This window comes from Mandrillus leucophaeus, unplaced genomic scaffold (assembly GCF_000951045.1).
Source record: "Mandrillus leucophaeus isolate KB7577 unplaced genomic scaffold, Mleu.le_1.0 Scaffold736, whole genome shotgun sequence".
In the NCBI taxonomy this organism is placed as follows: domain Eukaryota; kingdom Metazoa; phylum Chordata; class Mammalia; order Primates; family Cercopithecidae; genus Mandrillus; species Mandrillus leucophaeus.
This window is the reverse complement of record NW_012107986.1, coordinates 1,030,959-1,046,821: the sequence shown is the minus strand read 5'-3', so window position 1 is coordinate 1,046,821 and position 15,863 is coordinate 1,030,959. Positions and strand designations below refer to the sequence as shown.

The 15,863-nt window shown below is 47.5% G+C and overlaps 1 long non-coding RNA gene across 1 annotated transcript in view; it reads right to left on the bottom strand.

The window, feature by feature from the left end:
• The window catches only part of LOC105528835, a 35,644-nt gene extending 24,806 nt beyond the window's left edge, over window positions 1-10,838 (bottom strand). The window contains exon 1 of the long non-coding RNA XR_001004418.1: window positions 10,621-10,838. This is a non-coding gene — a long non-coding RNA (uncharacterized LOC105528835). The remainder of the gene's footprint in view (window positions 1-10,620) is intronic.
• Between the last annotated feature and the right edge of the window lie 5,025 nt (window positions 10,839-15,863).

Below are 15,863 nucleotides of genomic sequence, written 5' to 3'. Positions count from 1 at the left end.
AGCCAGGCGGTGGTGGCGGGCGCGTGTAGTCCCAGCTACTCAGGAGGCTAAGACAGGAGAATTGCTTGACCCTGGGAGGCAGAGGTTGCAGTCAGCTGAGATCACGCCACTGTACTCCAGTTTGGGCGACAGAGTGAGACTCCGTCTCACAAAAAAAAAAAAAAAATTCTCAGGTGGAGGCCAGTCCACTGGGGCTCCAGAGTACAGGCATCCTGGCTCCTCTTTCAGAGACATTCTGATGAAGCCGCCCTCATAGACTTACTGTGAGAGGCAGGTGCCTTCCACTGTCTTTCCTGCAAGAAGAAGAACATGGCATTCAGTAGGCAATTCCTTTCCCCCTTAATCTCCAACAACCTGACCCTCAGCCATAAGTAGGGCTGTAAGAGCTGTAAAAACCTAGGTTTTAAATATTTCCTTATAAAATTTGCATTTTGCTCCAGTGGCTCTGGGAGCTGATACCCAGCATCTTAACATCTCAGTGGAAACTTCCGTTTTAACGTGATATTACACCCTCTCCTAAGGCCTGAGGAACTGGAGACCAAGCAGCCTTCACAGATGGCCTCCCCAGCTGGTCACACCAGACCTTCCCCGGGAGAGAGAGGCCTCCGGAGCTCGCCCTAAGCCCAGCTCTGCCTGCTCTGCGGACTCCCCCATAGCAGTAGAATGCTGTGTGGTGGGGAAGGAACCTCAGTGGACCCAGCAGATTGCTACTTCCTCATTCTGTGACCTTACACAAACCATTTATTTGGTTGAGCTTCGTTTTCCTCAGCATAAAATGGACATTAAAAAAAATACAGTCCCAATCTCCCAGAGCCATTTTCAGCATTAAATGTGTACTTGCGACTCAAGTGGATGCAGTGAATATATTCAGCTCCCCGATAACAAGTCTTAGTTGAAGCTTTCTGGCCAGCCCAGGGTGGGGGAAGGTATGGGGGTCTAGTCCTTAGAGAGCTCACATCGAGTTGGGTGGATGACATGCGCAAGACTGAAAACAGAAATAACAACCAATATTGTATAACAGCCACCGGGGAGATTCACAGGCTGGCCACGGAGCCCTAGGTACATTGGTGGCCCAATCTGACCTCTGTAGGGATTTGGAGGACGGGAATAATCCTGGTTTGGAATGGAGGTGGGTCTTAGGCAGGGCCCTGAGGAGAGTAAGATAAGCCGGGCAGAGGAGAGAGAAGGGCACCATCTCTCCCTGTGGCCTCCCTGTGAAGAAGGCCTGGACAAGTGTGAGTGGCGAATGGAATTACGCATTTGCTCCAGTTTAGGTTCATAAGTCAGCCGGCAAAATGATCCAGGGGCTGTTAGCACTTGGCCTTGGCTGCTCATTAGAATCAGCCGGGGAGTTTTAAGAACCACTGATGCCCAGGTCCTGCCCCATAGACTCCCGTGTAATTGGCAAGGGGTTTGGAAGAGCACCCCAGTGGATTCTAATGTGCAGCCAGGGTTAAGAACCGTTGTTACCCCTCACACCTCAGCAGTATGGCTTCTGTTTAAAAAAAAAAAAAACAGTGCTAAAAGAGAAGGCAACTTTAATTTTAAATGTTAAATTGCCAGGGTGGGTTGGTGATGTCAGATTTCCCTGCCACCTTTTCCTGCCTCTAGCCGCTGCCCCCACATTTTCCCAGCTGCTCCAAAAAAGCCAAGCTCCTGCTCAAAACACTTTTTTCCCTTCTCTGAAAAGTCCTGTTCCCAGGAAATTCCTTCCTGACCCCCTCATGTCTCCTGTGGGAACACCTCGTTCTTAATGCTTCATTCTGCTTCTCAGGAGTGCCCTGATCCTCCAACATCAGGCAGTTTTGCTCAAATGTCATCAGGTTGCAGAGAATTTTCTAGAAGGATCAGAGGGAGCCTTCTAAAGAGGCCACTGCAGCAGCAGAGGCCAAGTGGAAAGTATGCCGGACGGGGAGCCAGGATCCCCAGCCCAAGTGCTGACGCCGCCACTCATGGGCTCTCCACTCTGTGCCTTAACTTCCACATCTGTGAAATGGAGTGGCCCAGTGACCTCTGAGGTTCCTCCTCACCCTTGCTCTCTGAGACTTCAGAAACTGCTCCAAGCTGAACACAGCTGGGCCTGAGGCACGGTTCACCTCCCAGACTCTGCTTCCTGGGGCCTCAGCCAAGCCCCAGGCTTCCTGCCTGGTGAGCCACAGGCACAAGGGGCCTTCACAGAGTCTCTGCAGGGCTGTCCTGGGGAGCTGGGGGTGGGGAGGCAAAAAGCCTGTCAGAGCTAACACAGAGGCTTCGTCTGTGTCCAGAGCTGCGGAAGGAGTACACTGAGCAGCACATAGGGACTCTACCTTGCCTCTCGATTTTTCCATGGCTTTTTCAGAACCTTTCATTTGCTCAAGTAACCCCTCAGCAGTAGAGACCAGTAAGAGCCATTAGCTCAATTTGACATATGAGGAGGCTGAGGTGCCGTGAGGAAAGCGATGCTGGAGGAGGCAGCATGTCAGCGCAGGTAAGAGCATCTGCTGCTCTACCACTTAGCCTTTCCCAGCCTCAGTTTCCTCATCTAAAGTTGCCGATACTCTGGACTGCTCTGGCAGGCCTGCCCATGCTCCTTAGAGAGGACAAGGAGGCCCAGGAACACCTTTGATCTTGGGGTGGGACCCAGGAGCCAAGTCAGTGCACAGGCAGGGCCCCGAGAGATCCATGATGGGTCAGGTACTTTTCTAGAACATTCCATACATCGTCTTGTATTATCTTCACAGCAGTCCTGTCAGTCAGGCATCCTTTGCACCATTCTTCAGAGGGACAACTGGAGTCTGAGTGTTCACACACAGCCAGGGTCCAAACTCGGTTTCCAAGTCATGTTCTTTCCACTACTCTGGGCCATCCTCCTTGGAGGTGGGTCCAGCGCTGGAGAGTTGAGGCAAGCTCTGATTCTGTGTTGTCTCCTTGTAGACAGATGGACAGCAGGTCTCAAACTCTTGCCCTCAAGTGACCCTCCCACCTTAACCTCTCAAAATTCTGGGATTTCAGGCTCAGGGCCCAGTCCAATGCAGGCAAGGAAACCAGAGAAGAGAAACTACTGAGTTTAAGAAACTTTTGCTTTGAGATCCTCTTCTTTCTTCAACCAGAAGGAATTTTTACCCAGAAATTTTACATGGATTAAAGTTATTAATACATACTTTTTAAAAACCAAGGCAAACTAAAAGAGAGACTTGAACAGTTACCAAATCTCTGGAGGGAGAATGTCTTTTATTAAACTTAGAAATGATTGAAGAGATCACAAAGAAAAATTAGCAGGTTTGACTACAGAGAAATGTAAATTTTCTGTATTAGAAAAAGACTGAAAAGGGGCAAGTGGGAGAAATATTTGCAGCATTTAAGATAGATAAATTTAAAAATTACCTGCTTTTATTGATATTCTATTTCTTTCCTAAAATGTTTTGAGGAGGATATATTACATAAAGAGTCCATACAAACTGATAGTTACAAACAAAAAGCCTTATATGTATACAAATAAGCAAGGAGCATAATGAAGCAATTTACATAAAACAAGTTATAACTAGTAAATGGATTTACAGAAAAATGTGCAGCCTTCCTAATCACCAAAGAAATGCAAAGTTAAGTGGAAAGTTTAACTTGACACCCAGAACTCGTGAAGATGTGATAAAATAGCTAGCCCCATACATTGCTGACCTGAGAAAATTGTTACAATTCTCAAGGAAAATAATATGGTGAAAGATATCGAGAACTATGAAAATATTTTTTATATTCAACAGTCATTTTAGAACTGGGAATTTATGCCAAAAATTCAACAATGTGAAAAGAGTTATGTGTACAAAAATCCTCACTGCAGTGATTTTTTGGGGTTTTTTGTCTTTTTTTGTTTTTGAGATGGGGTCTCCCTCTGTTACCCAGGCTGGAGTGCAGAGGCGCCAACTCGGCTCACTGCAACCTCTGTCTCCCAGGTTCAAACGATCCTCCCACCTCAGCCCCCTTGCCTCCCAAGTAGCTGGGACTACAGGCACATGCCACCACGCCTGCTTAATTTTTTGTATTTTTAGTAGAGATGGGGTTTTGCCATGTTGGCCAGGCTGGTCTCAAACTCCTGAGCTCAAGAGATCTGCCCACCTTGGCCTCCCAAAATGCTGGGATTACAAGCATGAGCCACCATGCCCAGACTTCACTGCAGCATTTTATTTTTTTTAAAGGGAAAAATTTTAAATGACCTAAATGTTCTAAAGTAGCGAAATGATTAACTGAAGTTTGCCCCATGCATTCAGTGAAATACAATATAGCCTTTTAAAAAGTGTATAAAAATGTATGGCAAATAAAAATGCCTGTGACAAAATGTTAACTTTAAAAAGCAGAATATGTAACTGCAATATTCAGAATATATAATTCATAGTATGAATATAATTATGTGAAAAAACACATGCATACAAATATGTGAAAGGCAGGCCTTCCGCCAATGTGTGCAAGGCCTGCAGTGGGGTATAAATGGAGACAACATGCCAAATGCCTAAATATTAAAAAGTAATAATTCAAGCTAACAAGCTATCAAATCAAATATTTCACCTTCCTACCTTGTGATACATTAAGATATATATTGTAATCCCTAGGGTAGCCAGTAAGAAAATAATTCAACAATTATAGGGTAAAAATGAACAACAAAATTAAAATGGTTTACTAGAAGAATATAAGTTTAACATAAAAGAAAGCAATAAAGGAGCAACATAGAAACAAAACAGACATGAGACATGTAAAGAATAAAGAGCAAAATGATAGATATAAATCCAATAATATCAATAATTACTGTTATTGAGTGAATGTTTGTGTCCCCCACTGTAAATGTATATGTTAAAGCCCTAATTCCCAATATGATGGTATTTGGTGGTAGGGCCTTTGGAAGGTATTAGGTTTAGATAAGGTCACGGTGGTGGGGATGTGATGGGATTAGTATCCTTATAAGAATTGGAAAAGAGACCAGAGGTCTACATTTGAAGACACAGCAAGAAGGCAGCCTTCTGTAAGCCAGGACAAGAGCCCTCACCGGGAACTGAAATTTCTAGCACCTTGATCTTGGACTTCCCAGCCTCCAGAACTGTGAGAAATAAATGTCTATTGTTTAAGCCACTCAGTCTGTGGTGTTTTGTTATAGCAGCCCAAGCTAATCAAGACAACTACATTAAATTATAACAGCATTATTTATAATTACCCCAAACGCGAAATAACCTAAATGTCTGTCAAATAGTGAATGGATAAACGATGGAATACTAGTCAGCAATTTAAAAGGAACAAACTACTGATAGTTACTTCCATGTGAACAAATTTCAAAAACACTATGCTGAGTGAAGGAAGCCAGATGCAAAAGACGACATGTTATGTGATTTCACTGACACAACATGTCCAAAACAGACAAATCTACAGTGGTTGGTGGGGACTGGCAGTGTAACAGGGATTGACTGCAAATGGCCACAAGGGGTTATTGGGAGGTGATGGAAGTGTTCTATCTAAAATTGGATTATGGTGATTGTTATGGTGATGAACAACCCTGTACATTTACTAAAAATCATTGCACATTTAAAATGGATGAAATGTATGGTACATGAATTATGCCTCAATAAAACTGTTTTTAAATGCTAAAGTTAAAAAATATTGTGTGCTTATGATAACATCAAGAAATGAAAAGACAGCTCATTAACTCTTTAAAGTACACGCATGTTTTTTCTGTGATATGTGGTTCAGCTAGGTGCATTTTCTGGCTTCCCATAACACAGGGCTTCACAAACTTTTCCTTAAAAATCCAGATAATAAATACCTTCAACTCTGCAGAGGTATCTGTTGCAATGACTCAACTCTGCTGCTGTTGTTCAGTGAATGAGTGTTGCTGTGTTCCAATAAATCTTTATTTACAAAATCTTTATTTACAAAAACAGACCACTGGCCGGAGAGCTGTAGTTTATCAACCCCTGACAGTGTTTCCCACTGACAAAATCACACAAGAGCAAATGCAAGATCTGCATTATGCTTATATTGTTCCCTGATATACCAGTCATGTTGGAACAGGTTCTCATTTCCAAAACAAGCATCATGGCAGAACAGACTGAACTTGATTGGCTGTTATGAGAGGGAAATGACCTAGTGCCTGTAAAGCCCCAAGTCACTGAGAGATTGGTGGCCCATGGATGTTTGTGATTATTATTAGCTATGTTTTATGGTTGTTGTTGGCATTACATTTGACTATTTATGTGATACACTTAGAACAGTGCTTGTGGCCAGGTGTGGTGGCTCACCCCTGTAATCTCAGCACTTTGGGAAGCTGAGGCGGGTGGATCACCTGAGGTCTGGAGTTCAAGACCCGCCTGACCAACATGGTGAAACCCCATCTCTACTAAAAATACAAAATTAGCTGGGCATGGTGGCACATGCCTGTAATCCCAGCTACTTGGGAGGCTGAGGCAGGAGAATCACTTGAACCTGGGAGGTGGAGGTTGCAGGAGCGAAACGCCATCTCAACAACAACAACAATGAAAAGGACAGTGCTTGCAATTTAGTTATTTTTTTAAAGACTCCTTTTTGGAGTAGTTTTAGGTTCACGGCAAAATTGCGAGGAAGGTGCAGAGCTTTCCCATATACCCCCTGCCCTCACACTTGCATAGCCTCCCGTACTACCACTGTCCCACTCCCACCCCCAGAGTGGTGCATTTGTTATAATTGATGAACCTACAATGACGAATCATCACGCAAAGTCTGTATGTTACATTAGGGTGCACTCTTGGTGCTGCACATTCAATGGTTTTGCACTAATGCATACTGACATGTATCCATCATTATAGTATCATACGGAATAGTTTCACTGCCCTAAATATCCTCTAGCCTGAACCTATTCATCTTTCCCATCCCGCTAACTTCTGATAACCACTGATCTTTTTACTGTTTCCATAGTTTTACCCTTTCCGGAATGTCATATAGTTGGAATCATTCAGTAAGGAGCCTTTCAGATTGGTTTCTTTCACTTAAAACCTAGCAATTTAAAAATAAAAGCAGCCACCATTTTCATCAAATCTAAGACCTATAGCTTATAAAATTGTGGTAAAATACACATAAAATTTACCGTCTTAATCATTTTGCAGTGCACAATTTGGCAGCAGTTAGTACATCCACAGTGTTGTGCAGCCATCACAGCTGTATCGTTTCAGAACATTTTTATTATCCCCAAAGGAAACCCCATTCTTATCAGGTAGTCATCCCCCTCCTCCGTCTCCTAGTCTCTGGAAGATACTTTTAAAAAAAAATCACTTCTTCAAACATTTGAGATTACACAGTACTTACAATCAAAAACGTCTTTTTCTTTTTCTTTTTTTTTTTTTTCAGGGCAGGGTCTCACTCTGTTGCCCAGGCTGGTGTGCAGTGGCACATTCACAGCTCATTACAGCCTCGACTTCCTGGACTCAAGTGAGCCTCCCACCTCAACCTCCCTGGTAGCTGGGACCACAGGCATGTACCACCACACCTTGCTAATTTTTGTATTTTTTATAGAGATGGGGTTTCTCCATGTTGCCCAGGCTGGTCTCAGGCGATCCGCCCACCTTAGCCTCCTGAAGTGTTGGGCTTACAGGTGGTATGAGCCACCACACCCAGCCCCCAAAAAATCTTATAATTGTTGTTTATCCTATGGCGTTCCCACATAGTTGTCATTGCCTGAATAAGCGTAAATTTGGTCTTTGCTCTTTAGAGCTATGAGTTCTAACTGAATGCATAATTTTGTCATTCCTACATATTTTATGTGTTGAGTTTAACTGCCTCTAAACTGCCTTCAAGAATGCTATGGCTCAACAAAGAAATGAAGATTCGTTGAATGTGAAGAAGAATGTGAAACCAAGCGGCAGGGCATAAACTCGATATTAATGGGCAAATATTCACCAACAGAGGCACTGCCAGAGTCTGTGCCTCTTCCAGAATCACAACCAGGTACTTTATGGGACAGGAAAGGAAGATATAAACAGATGAAGTTGTGCTATGTTCTGTTACTGAGATATGTCTGAAAAGACGGCATGTCACATATCAAGCAAGGCAACCAAGGGCCAGAGGAATTGTGAAATCCCTTGGAATAGCTAATAAACGATTTCAAAGTAAAGGGAGGTTGGTGTATCTGGTTCATGTATCACGTGAGACTATCGTTAAGGTATTATGATTCAGTTTAATGGCAGTATATTTTTTCTTGAGAGTACATAAAATAACAGTACATATTACAATTGATAGCACCTTAAAATGATAATATAACATTATTATCATCATCACATTGCATTGTTATTTCCACTTACTTGTCTGTTCCTCCCACTGAACTGTCAATGTTTTGAAGAAAAGGAATTTCTCTTATTTGCTACTGTATCCTCAATGCCTTGACAAATGTCTGGTATGTAGCAGGAGCCAACAAATGAACAAACACAATTCATTTGGGAGATGAAGCTCACAAATTTAATTAGTCTCAACACCTGGTTTTAAGGTTGCTGTGAAAATTAAATGAAAAACAGCTTTTAAAACCTCGCCTATTACAGGGCTTGGCACAAAGTAACTACTCAATAAAGACTCATTGGTTGGTTGTTGTTTTTGTACCAATTAGGATAGTATTTGGCTAAAGTGACAGAAGACCCAAAATATAATGGTGTAAACGAGAGAGAAGTTGATTATCCCTTTAGGTAAGCAAAGTGTAGAAGTAAACATCCCAGGTATGGGAAGATCCATGACCACCAGCATCTCAAGTTCCTTAGTTGTATTATTGTGCCATTCTCACACACAGCATCCACCTTATGGCCCAAAATGGCTGTTTGAGCTCCAGCCATCATGTTCACATTTCAGTTGGAAGGAAGTAGAAAAGGACGGCAGAAGAATGGTACCTCACCATTTATCAATACTTTCTCAGAGTCGTAATGACACTCTGTTTAGCTCCCATTGATCAGAACTTGACTACATCTAACATATGGTGTCTAGAAAATTCAGGTTTTTGTTCCTACACACTTTAGATGTTCAAAAAACAAGCAACTGTTACCAGGACAGACCCCAAAGCTTGGAAGGGGAGGGCTTGGAGTTTGCACTTCCTCATGCCTGCTTCAGGTGGCTCACCACTTGTGGATCCCCTTGGGTGGGCATGGGATGTGGGGGGTGAAGGCACACAGATAGTCCTAGGATGTGAGACAGTGACAGGAAAAATTGGGGGAGGGCAGACCTGGATTGTCCCAGTGCCTGTTCCCCTCCCACCCCCACCAGGAAGCACCCTGTGTCAGTGTCCTGTGCTAGCCAGGGGCCACTCCTGGGACCTCTGAGCCTACTATAGTCAAGTCAGCAGGTTGCTAGGCTGACTCTGGAACAGGTCAAGCCCTCGGGGGCATATGCCTTCTTCACATTGCTGCGGGAGTCTCTGTGGCAGAAGCCAGAGGCCACAATAGGTGAGGGTGTAGAGGGGTGCAGAGTGCAGGGCAGGGTTGACCTTGGTCCAGGTCAGGCCTGGAGTCTCACCAGGCTGCTGCCTCTCCTACAGAGGGGCCAACAAGGTTGAAATACCATCTGAGTCATCTTGGGCTGCCACAACAAAATATGGTAGACCAGGTGGCTTTAAACAATCAGGGTTTATTCCTCACAGGGTTCTGGAGACTGGGAAGTCCAAGATCATGGTGCTGTCTGATTCAGTTTCTGGTGAGGGCTCTCTGTGGCTTACAGTTGGCTGTCTTCTTGTTGTGTCCTCACATGGCAAGGCAGACAGCACTCTGGCTTCTCTTCCTCTTCTCATAAGGGCACTAATCCCATCATGGGGGCCCCACCCTCATGATCTCATCTAAACCTAATTGCCTCCCAAAGGCCCCATCTTCAAATACCATCACCTTGGGGGTTAGGGCTTCACCTAATCTCCAACATGCATTCCATAGCAGACATCTAATTCCATCTGGACCCCTGCTTTGGCCCTGGGTTCCTGCTTTGTCCCTATACTTGGCTGTCCCTTCAGGACATGCCCCATGGCTGGTGGACTTCTGCTCTAGAAGTGTCGGGCAGGGGAGCTGCACCAGGCTGGTGCCTCTGCTGAATGCACAGAGACTGCCCTGGAGGCGGGAGGGTGGCAGCTGCGAGGGTAGGCAGACCCTGCAGCCACATGTCAAGCCCACCAGGTTTTATTGTGATGATAAAACCACATAGTGCCTTCTCTTTCCGTTTTTTTCATGAGATTGCTGCAAAGTGGGTTGTTAAGAGGAGAACTCTGGAGGGGAAGGAGAGTCCGAGAACTGGTCAGAGAGAGACAGGACAAAGAGGCACAGAGTGAGAGGGAGGCAGAGAGTGGCATGAGGACCTGGAGAGAGTGGGGGACACAGGCATAGACACAGAGAAAGAAGGAGCCAGAGATAGAAAACAGAGTGACAAGGTGGCAGAGATCCAGAGACACATGGAGAGGTGAGGTCAGCAACGCAATGCAGAGAGCACTTGAGGCAAGTGAGGCAGGACAAGGAGGATGGGGAAGATGGGGCATTGGGGGAGGGGAGGCAAAGGGCACGGGGGCCTCATCCTTCTCAGAGGCCCCTTCCCCAACCCAACCCATCCCAAGAGAGGCAGAAACAGCAGCACCCAGGGCAGAGCTGCCCACTGGGCATCCGTGTCTCCCCACACTCTTACCTGGCTGCCTGTCTCCTCCAGCCCAACACCTCACCTCTAAGTTAGGGGATCAGGGCTTGAGTGAGGAGGGCTGTAGGACCCCGAGGTCCCAGCTCACAGGGTGGCTGATCTCATGGGTCCGGTATGGCCAGGCCTACAGGCTGGGGATGAGGACGTCTGAAGCCCCTCGTAGCCCCCAGGCTGCCTGGACTGCAGTGAGGACTCACTCACACTTATGTGCTGTTGGCAAGGAGATAAGATGAAGGCTCAGGGCTGACGGGGTGGTGAAGAGAGTGCTCAGATCACCCTCAGACATCAGCGATGAGTCACCTTCCCTTGGGAGAATGTGGGCTTCCTGACCCAGGTGGCTGTGAAACATGCCCACCGTGAAGTGGATCAGTGGCCAGGCTGTTCCCTGAGAGCAGTCCCTGCAGGGCAGGGCAAGACCCAGGGTCCAGGCCTGGCAGGGGCAGGGAGGTGGCTTCCCTAGGACAGAAGTTCTACTGGGGAGCCCCAGACGGCAGGAGCTTGGTTCTGGACCCAGGATTGGACGTGACCAGAAGCGACCAGGCAGGGCAGGAGACTAGTGTGTGTGCGTGCATGTGTGTGTGTGCACACATGTATGTGTGTTTGCATGTGTGAGTGTATGAGAGTGTGTGTGTGCATGTGTGTGAGTGTAAGCGTGTATGAGTGTGTGTTAGTGTGTGTCAGAGTGTATATGTGTGTTTGTGCCTGTGAAAGTGTGTGAATGTGCGTGACTGTGTGTATGTGAGTGTCTGAGTGTATGTGTGTGTATGTGAGCATGTATGAGTCAGTCTAGCGCCAGCACTGTGTACACATACACTGTGTGTGTTTGTGTGTGTGTGGTGTGTGTAGGGGTGCTGGCTGTCAGGGGATCACAGAAAATAGGACAGGAAAACCCACCATAAGCCAGAGGGTGAGGACGGAGAAGCAAGTTCACCTGCAGGAGCGGGCGGGGCCACCTCCTCCCTCTGCCTGCTTCCCCACGCGTCCTCAAGTGAGTGTCAGAGCGAGGCCCCTGGCACTGGCTCTGAGCCATCATGGGGAGTGGCTGGAGCTGCTGCGGCACCTCCTCAGGAAGTTCCCTGGAGCAGGGAAAGATAACAGTGTTGTTCATAAACGAAGATGGTGATGAGGGAGGCTGGGGCTGACAGGTCCTCCGAGATCGGCTGGTCTGACCCTTGCAGTGTATAGAGAGGGGCAGGCACTCGCCCAGGTCCATCTCCTGACGCCCTGTTGGCTACCCTTCCACCGCCTCACAGCGTCTCTCCTCCGACTTGCCCATGTCTTTCCTGTCTCGTCTCAATGGCTCTCACAACAGCCCTGAGATGTGGGTAGGGTTGTTCCCATTTTACCAGTAGGAAAACTGAGGCCCAGTAGGTGACCTGCACACACTCGGGCCATCTGAGGCAGAGCTGGGCTAGCACTGACAGGGGTCTGGGCTCCCTGCTCAGCGCTCTCTCCACCTGGGCTGTGATGAGGCGGCTCATCGTCCACGGTGGGTGGCCCTCACTAAGCTCACATCCCCAGGCTTCCCTCCCCACCTCTCAGCCCCAGGCAGAACCTCCCTGTTGTGGCAGAGAAGGCGGTCAACTCTGAGTGGAGCCCCCACTCTGTCTCTCTGACAGGGCCACTCCTTCATCTGAGAGATTCATTCCTTTGGCAGAAGTCTTCTTTTCCATGAGCCACTCTTAAATCTGCCCCCGCTTCCTCACCGTCTGCCCCAAGCCATCCTCAGTTCCTGACACCTCAGTGTGGGTGAGTGTGTCAGCCACTAGCCTTCTGTGGCAGGAGGCTTTGGGGGAGCCACAGCACGGTGACGCACGGGTTAATGTGCGATGAGAATATTTTAGATCTGAGTTATCCTTCCAAGACTGGAACATGTGGCTGCCAGAGGCCAGAGGGCACTGGTTCCCGAAGAGGGGAAAGGAAAGGGAGAAGAGTATTGAAAGGGCAGAGAAGATGGCAGGGTGGGGCAAGGACAACCTAGCAGAACTCGAGACATCCTAAGGGCTGGCCTTAGCAGGCCACTGCCCTCTGATGCACAGGGTCAGTCCCTCCCAGGCCCTGGAAGCCCACTTTTGCCCTCTCAGGAGCCCCCGCCCCCAGCACGTTTCTGCAGCACCAGTAACACGTTTCTATTTACCCCTGATTCCCCTGTGTGGCCCGTTCCACCCCACCAAAGTGGGCCTGCACACCAGATGTGTCCCTCACTCCACTAGGAGATGTGTGGGAGGCAGGGGCAGTCCCATTACCTCATCCCCTAGACCCCAGGCTAGGGGATCCCGGAAACAGGATGGCAGGGCCCTGAATTCATCAACCACCTGCAAACCTGCCCGTCTGAGTTGGGTGCCCAAATCCTGTTTGGGGCCAGCTGGGCCAGGGCCCTTGCATAGACAGCATTCAAGAAGGAAGGGCAGCCCAGAGGAGAGGCCCAAGGGTGGCCAGTGAGCAGCCAGAGGGTGACACCGTGGGTAGCTGCCCTCCCCTGCAAGGCAGCCTTTTTAGTTTGTCAAGTAGAGTCAGATGGGTGGGGGAATGGCGGGGGCGGCGCTCAGTTCTGAGGCCTGGAGAGGCTGAAACGGCTCTGCCTTCAGGGCTTTTGCAGAAGCGCATCCTTCCCAGAGCAACCAGATGAAACTCAGCGGCCCTTAGGACAACCGCTTCCCTCAATGAACCTCCTCCCAAGAAGCTAGCTGTTGTGCCAGTTAGCCACCACCCCAGACACAGTCCCTGCATGGGGCAGAGTTTCTGAGCAAGCCATCCAGGAGGAGGCCAGCCCCCTCCTGCCCGCTATTTGGTTGCCTCCCAATTCCTGGTCTAAGCCCTTGGAGCAGGTGGTAGATGTGGTTTTGCAAATCACCTGGCACCAGTCATAATAGCTTTATGCGGAAAGAACTGCCTGGACCCTTTCTTTCCTCCAAGGAGCTCTGAGAGAGGCAGGTGCCAGAGCTCCTCGGGATGACACCTGCCTGTCTCAGAGTTTCTTTGGTATTCTGGATCTCAAGGCAGGATTTCTTCATTCATTCAGTAAACATTTATTGAGTGCCTGCTGTGTACCAGGCTTTGATAATGCAGGGGATATACAGTCCCAACCCTTGCAGAGCCTTAGGAGTAACCCATGATTACAATCAAATTGGCGAGAACAGGGAGTTCTGGGAGCTCTTGGGGATCCTGACTCAGTACTAGGGGTCAGGGAAGATCGCCTTAGAACATGGACACCTAAGACAACGGCCGAATGATGTTCGTTAAGCAAGAGGGGAGCAGGGAAGAGCCTTCCAGGTAGAGAGGATGGCCTTGCAAAAGTGGGTATGGTGCTTTCCAGAAACTGCTCCCAGAGCAGGCGCTGGAGAGAGAGGGACGCGGAGATACCCAAGAGCCACTCACAGAGGGCCTTGCAAGCCCGGCGTGTTTACACCTGTCTCCAGTCTTCAGCCAGAATTTTTCTGGGCCTCCAACTCCAGCAGGAAATCCAGTGGGAAAGAGTTATTTCCTGCCCTCAGAGAGAAGAAGAAAACAAAAACCCCAGCAATTTCTGCCTAACCCCAGAATGTGAAAGTTGACTCCTGCTGGCTGGGGTGACAGAGGATGAGAGACTTTTCTCTTTCAAAAACAGCGCTTATGCTTTTCTGTTTAGAAAGGTAACACGCGCCCTATGTAGAAAAGTGTACAGAGGAAGGTAAAATCACTTAGAATCTTCATGTGGAGATAACCAGTAAAATATTTTGTTTTTCCTTCCAGTCTTTTTTTTTTTTTTTAATGTACTTTTGCATTTGTTACATAGCTGTGGCAAAACTATATATGCAATTTATTACCTGTCTTGTTCCCTTAATGTCTGTTTTAATGTTATTACAAATTCTTCGTGGTGTTTTTTTTTTCAAACGGAGTCTTGCTCTGTTGCCTAGGCTGGAGTGCAGTGGCGCAATCTCAGCTTACTGCAACCTCTGCCTCGCGGGTTCAAGCGATTTTCCTGCCTCAGCCTCCTGAGTAGCTGGGACTACAGACGTGCACCACCACCCCTGACTAATTTTTGCGTTTTTAGTAGAGATGGGATTTCACCATGTTGGTCAGGCTGGTCTTGAACTCTTGACCTCAGGTGCTCCACCTGTCTCAGCCTCCCAAAGTGTTGGGATTACAGGGGCGTGAGCCACTGTGCCCAGCCAAATTCTTCATTTTTAAGGGCTGTATAGTATGCTGCCATATGACTGTATCATAGTTTACTGACATTCCCTCCTGGGCACCCTTCCCATTGTGGTTTTCCTGGACTTTTCTAGGGTTCCCCCTCAGCCCACAAGACCCCAGCCCTCAGCAGCCCCAGAACAGCAGTGCCAGAGCCAGCCAGGCTTTGGAGTCATCTGGGGGTGCTGGGGAAGGCTCACAGGCTTCGAATAAGAATTGAGAATGTGGGGCTGGGCGTCTACATTTTTAAAAAGCCCCTCAGGATGTTGTGAAGTCACTCCCAGATCAGCATTTGGAAGATGCTGTTTTAAAACCTTCTAGGCTGCATAGCACCTGCATAGCCACATGGATTTGATATAGCTCATTTTAAATTAGACAAATCACACCTATTTTGCAGAATTGCTGGGAAAAATAGAGATACGGCTTGTGAAGCTCAGGGTCTGGCATACCTTAGGTGCTCAAAAAAATTGTAACTGCAGTTGTCATAATTCCAGGCAGAAGTCTTTGCATTGAGTCCCACTCAGAAGGACACTCTTGGTTCCTATACCCGTCCCAGGAAGGGATTGCCTGCCTTAGGACCCAATTCTCCTCGTTCTCTTTTGCATCAAATACAGAATCTATGCTCACCTTTTCACGAACACATCTACTGTAGGGCAGTCAATAGAAAAAATCAAGCTGGGAGCAGTGCCTCATGCCTGTGTGAATGGGTGGCTCATGCCAGCACTTTGGGAGGCTGAGGCGGGAGGATTGCTTGAGGTCAGGAGTTCGAGACCAGCCTGGGCAACATAGTGAGACCTCATCTCTACAAATAATAAAAGTAAAAAAAAAAAATAGCTATTGTGGTGGTTCACACCTGTAGTCCTAGCTACGAGGGAGGTTGAGGCCAGAGGATCGCTTGAGCCCAGGAGTTGGAGGCTGCAGCATGAGCTATGATCATACCATCACGCTCCAGCCCGAGTGACAGAGACTCTGTCTCAAAAAAAAAAAAAGTGACCCAAATCAGAACACATTGCCCATGAGCCAGAATATGTATAGTCAGGACTGTTCCGTATGGCATATGGTAT